Genomic DNA, 6000 nt, shown 5'->3' with positions numbered 1-6000 from the left:
ACATAGTCTTGATTTTGCTGCAACTTTTCCATGCCTTATTTGGGCATGGAGAACCACGCAACTTCCATTGGGAAAACTGGGCCTTCGTTCCTGGATCATAGCCATAGACCCACAATTCATAATCTCTGGTTATGATCTTCTTGAGGAAATCTGGTTCATTGGTAGCAGTTTGAATCAAGTCATCAGCAACTGCAGCACAATGTTCCTTCTGTTCTGGTAGCAGAAGCTGAAGTATGAATTTTTTCCAGGACACGTTTCATGACAAGATCTTGTGTCAAAATATTGGACATAGTAGTTTTTTGAATCCCTAGATCAGCTTCTAGTTCCCTCACTGTCAGTCATTGATCTTTGTTGATTGCAGCCTGTACCCAATTCAACGTTCTCAGGTGCTCTGTTTGTTGCAGGTCTTCTAGAATGTGGATCACTTTCAATAGATTCTCAGCCATCTTTGAAGCATTTGTGCCACATTTTATTTATGCTTCGCTCATTACATCATCTACAAAAGCCTTCTGAATCATCCAAGTAGTTTCTGCAGAGGAATGTTCAAGCATAATGCAAAATTGGATGGAGATTTACTGCTCTACTTGCTCAGTCATTTTGAAAGCAATGGCCACACAGTACACATGCTCACTCAAGGGTGTCTACCACCCCCACTGACTAGTATAGTGAAGTAGTCATGTTCACACATGTACATTCCAGTCCACTCTCCTTGGCTGCCAGGTTACATCAATGTCCTGCAAATCGTTCTCATTATGTTAACAGTGGCTGTACTTTTTCAGGACAGGTATTGTATACTCACCTTCCCTTTGTCTCCTATTCAAAAACCTGTTTTTGCCTCGACGACACATGAAGTCCTTGATGCCATACCTCCCTGGCTAAGGTATTGATCTGAACTTCACAAGGAGATGCAGAGGCGCCACGTCTGCTGGGTAGGGGTGTGGCCAGGCCTCAGGCTGGGAGGTGTGACCAGGGCTGAGCCCAGAAGGCAGCTCAGGGAAGCAGAAAAAACTGGGATCGGACCTCAAACTCTGCCGGAGACTGGACTTTGGTCCAAATGCCCTCCACTCTAGTGTCACCGCAATCTGAGCAGAGGCTTTGAGAAACTGATTCTGTATGCATAGCTCTGCCTTGTTTATAAGATAGTTCACAGTTTGACAAAAGTCTTCCTTCCCCTAGAGAAAAGTTCTGGGCAGAAATAAGCAAGCGCGGCAGCAGGAGCCTCCCAGAACAGTTGGCGTCTGAGACACAAGCAGATGACAGCACCACAACAGGCAGCTCTCTTTTGAGAAAGAGCCAGAGAGCAAAAGGCCAGTTTGAGAGTGGGGTCATTATCCGCGGGGCCAGCGAAGCCCTATGTAGTGGGGACCAGAACAAGCCCTCCCTCAGTAAGACTCCTCCAGTGTCGTATACTGCCGCTGAGGGACACCACTCTTCCCTCGCTCAACTGTTTTCCCATTAACCCTAGAACCCACGCATCTGGCCCAAATGTGGCAAATGTGTTCCTTCCCACTGTGGTTGGTGTCCACAGGTTGGGAGCCCATCCCCAAACATCCCTTCAGGCAGCAAAAACGTGGCTGCCTGGAGTCGTGGGGCATGGACGGTGTCTGAGTTCACGGTTCAATAAACAGAAGTGACTCGCTGATGTAAGGAAGTGGCAGGGGTGCAAATCCGACAGGGGTGCAATCAGTGCGGGTATTTTGGGCCCCCTTCACACTTCAGCGAGCACTCCGGATGCCCATTATCTTCCTCTTTGTTTCCCTCATGGTCCCAACCACCTCACAATAGAAACTGCGTAGGCTTCAGATCCAATCGCAATTTCATAAGCCCACCCTCCCTACTGGACCCTACGGAAGTGCATACAAGGGGACAGAAAGGCCTGTCTGTTAAGCTCAGCGATAGGAGAAGGGGCCAGGGAAACAAAATGCCAGGCCATTTTTCATATTATCTCCTTTTGCTCCTGTTTCTCTAGGCACCCTAGGGGCAATATCAGCCGAAACCTGGCTGTAGAACTACTTAAACCAGGCTCCATTTCCTGCTGGTGACACATTCCTCAGAGCCCGGCTCCCCGGCAGTCAAACCCTGGGGGGAGCTGTTTGATCTCGCATCTAAGCCAGATGACTTCTGGGGGCAAAGATTTACTCTGGATCAGATCTTTGTGTTTGTGTTCTCTTTCTCTCCTGCTTTCCTTCACACCTCTCTATTTCCAGGGACTACGAGGAAGAGAGGGAAAACAAATATCACAGAAATATTGTGAAATATAACTTAGCTTCATGCTATTGTTTTCTCTGCCCCACTTTCTTTCCCACTATTTCTATTTCTCCTTCTAGGGTTCTGCACCGAAATGGCTCTGCATCTCCTCCCTCCTGACTCCTCCACCCCTGCCACTCCAGTGCAGCGAATGTTCTATGCTCCTGCAGTGCGAATTCTTGATGACGTAACCCTGTCTCCCCAGCTCCCTAATTTTATTCTCTTCACCTGCAGAGCTCTTTGAACTTCTGTTTGGCACATATCACATCCTTCCTCACAATTTTGTGGTTCTGGACACTTGCCCACCTCCTCTTCCAAACTGTAAGTTCCCTGAGGGTAAGAGTGGGATTTTATTCATCTCTGAATCTTCCAAGTACTTAGTAAAATGCCTTGCTCAATAAATGGGTTTGTTGATCGACTGGATGGGGATCTACAAGGAAACCTTCTTCTCTTTCTCCTTCATATATGCTTTCAGTTGCTCTCTAGCATCCTCCGCAGAGAGGAACAGGTAAATACAGGAGGTAACACCTGTGCTAGTTTAGTGTAATTTCATCGGCACCTCTGGTTAAATATTACCGGACTTGGATATTGTATCTGGTGGGTTCATCAACATGATGGTCCATCTGACCTCGATGAGAGTAGCATTTGGAAGCCTTACAGGGCTACGGAATGATCATAGGGGCAACAGAGCTGGCTCAGACCCCGGCTCCCAGACTTGCTACTTGCATGGCCTGGGGTAGGATGCCTCCCTAAGCTCAGTTTGTCATTTGTGTGATAATGTTCACCTTGTAGGTGTGAAGAGGAGACCGGTATATGTAAAGCACGTAGCATGGTTCTTGGCACAAAGTTAGCACTTAACAATTGGCATATATTTGGAGTTTCCCATGGGCAATTGTAGTGCTCCCGATATGCCAGAATAAAGATGCAGAACAGAGGTAGAGTCATACAACACTCCATGCCTGCTTCCGTCTTACCACTAGTGTCCGGGTTTTGTTAATAATAATAATAAAAAAGGACTTTTCCAACAACTAGGCGTAAAGTTGCATGTTATAATTGCCAGCTAGAGCTACGTGTTGAAGGGTTTTTAGCCATCAAAAGTCATTGAAAAATAGTATTTTGAGGAACTTCACAGAAAAATGAATATATACTGCCCCTAGTTTTGAGGAGTTTGTGACGTGTTGACAACATACCTCCTCACATCCTGAGAGATGACGTGCTGGTTCACGCACTTGCTCTCCTTGGCTCCCTTTCCCTGCAGGTGGTTCTGCGATTGTAGATCAGCCCTGTGCCAGCGCTCTGTTTCCCTTGCGTAGACTTCCCATAGCTATTTGGGCCTTTGGGTTTAGTCATTCAGGACAGGGGAAGAGTCAGTAACCCCTCCCCTCTCCCAGCAGACAGCAGGATCTGACTGGCCCATGGCACAGGAAAATAAGAGAAAAAAAAGACAAGAATGGGAAAGAGGTATTAAGGGGAAATGAAGGCAATTTCCTTGCTTGAATATTTGTTAAGCACCTACTCTGTTGTACACACTTCTCTGGGGGAAGCCCAGAGAGATTTTTTAAAAGTGAGGACAGCTTGGCATCCAGGAAAGCCAAGGGAAGAATGCACTGTTGGTTGTGTTGAAGGTCATTGAGGAGATGGCCAGGTGAAAACTGCAGTGGCCACTGGATGTGATGGTAACAGTGCCATTACCATCCTTGGGGGGAAGACTTTCAATGGCATGGTGACAGCAGAGACAAAACTGTGACAGGATGAGGAGCAAATGAAAGATGGGGAAATGGAGGCACTCGGCTCAGATAACTCTTTAAGCATTTTGACTGAGAAGAAGATCAGCCAAAAAGCAGTACCTCAAGGGAAACAGGGAGTCAAGAGTCTGTTTGCTTTTAAGGTGAGAGATGTCTGAACATGTATAAATGCCACTGAGAAAGCCATTTGAATGGGAGATGCTGAAAATAGAGGGAGGGAAAAAGATGAATTATTTGGGGCTCCAAAGGAGTAGGAAGGGGATAAGTTCTTGAGCGAGAAGAATGGAGTTGGCCATAGTCAAAAGGAAGGACATCTGTATCCTGGGACTAGAGAGAGGGAACAGGATGGGCAGAGCTTGGAGAGAGTCACAGGTGAGAGAGTTGGAATGAGTTAGAGTTTGGGGGAGTTCCTGTGCAATGGCTTTTGTCTTCACACAACAAGAAGACAAGTTCATGAGCCAAGAATCTTGGGAGAGTGGTGGTGGGAGAGGTAACTTTTTGTAAGTGGAGAATCACAGGGAGCTTACTGGAGAAACATAGAAAGGTTGCAACACCCAAATGATATTGGAGCCCATGAAAACCCGTATGTGACTTTCTCCAGCAGCACGTAAGAGCTGAGATGCAGGATCTAGCCCACAGTGGAAGTATGGGATTTGAGAAGGTGAAAGGATCGACTCAGGGTTGGCATTTTATTGAGTGAATATAGCCCAAGTACAAGAGCAATGATATTGATGTTTTGGAAAAGACGAGCAGGCATAAGCAGAGAGGACAAGAGAAAAGCCAAGGTACGAAAAAGACTTCTCATGATGGGCTATAGTATCTTTCTGTGGTAAGCTGACTGAAGAAGTAAAAAATTTCCTGGAAAAGCTAAGCGGTAATCTGAACAGATGCTTAGAGCTCCTATCTATCTTTCCCTACCTTCCCAGATAATGTTCCACCAAGACTCGGCATCGGGGGGTGTGACACTGTGCTAATTCACAGTCTAGGTTCACAGACACCACGAGGTAAATTTTATGTAGTAAATCTTTGGGCCTGTGCAATGTTAGGTCTGTACTATAAGAGAAACGATTCTGCTGGTTAAAGCAATTCCACGGTTAGACCTACCATGGCACCAAAAAACTGCGGACTGGCCTGTTGCTAAAACATTTTTCCATTAGAAGAACAATTTCCACTTAAATTACTCAACCCTATAAAGGTCTTTTTTTTTTCTTTTTCTGGTGTTGAAAACATATTCTTAACCTAGGAGAGACCTGCCCCTACAACCTTCTAGACATCCTTGATTTAGGAATAGCAGAGGGAATCGGGGCAAGTGAAGGAAAAGCAAGAACAAGGGAGAGAAAGGCAGCAGGAGGCAGGAAGGGCTACTTGTGGTCACGCAGGTAAGACATAAAGATTGTTGGGGACTTTGATAATTTAGTGCTTCTCTGATGTGTGAATGAGGCCCTGCAGGCCAGGGACGGCACTCCCGCTTCGGTTTTTGATCTCTGTCAGTAATGAGATGCCAGCAGCCCCTACTTCAAAGCCTTAACTGATACCGATAATCTCCTAAAAGGGCCCCAGAATCTCCAGCATCTCTCAGACTGAAGTACGGAGGATTACGCAGACAACAGCCTGGATGATGGAAGAGGTATTGCTTGTTTGATATTTGCTCTTTGATTTCTTTTAATTGTCCTCGTTTCCAGTTTCCAAAGGGGCAGTCTGTAGCTTCCACACCATTAGCACCAAAGATTAACGTTGTCAGATTACACGAGGACTCCAGGACATTCATAAATTTCATCTCTCCGTTTTTTACCCCCACTGTCTGTAAAAACACTGCCAACTGGGATTCAGTGACGAGTGTGTTGCAGGGTAACAGTATCCAGCCTGCTGTGGAGACAGGGTTTCCCTGAGAAATCCATAGCCACTCAGTGATTACACTCAGATCCTTTGGAGGGTTAATCTCTTTTCTGAAACAGTTGTGCACTCAAGAAGGGGAGGGGTGGACGAAAGGCCACAGGCTATGAGAAAC

Source organism: Sturnira hondurensis, unplaced genomic scaffold (genome assembly GCF_014824575.4).
Source record: "Sturnira hondurensis isolate 20B ecotype Veracruz unplaced genomic scaffold, ASM1482457v3 Scaffold0007036, whole genome shotgun sequence".
Classification (NCBI taxonomy): domain Eukaryota; kingdom Metazoa; phylum Chordata; class Mammalia; order Chiroptera; family Phyllostomidae; genus Sturnira; species Sturnira hondurensis.
Note: the sequence above shows the minus strand (reverse complement) of the source record.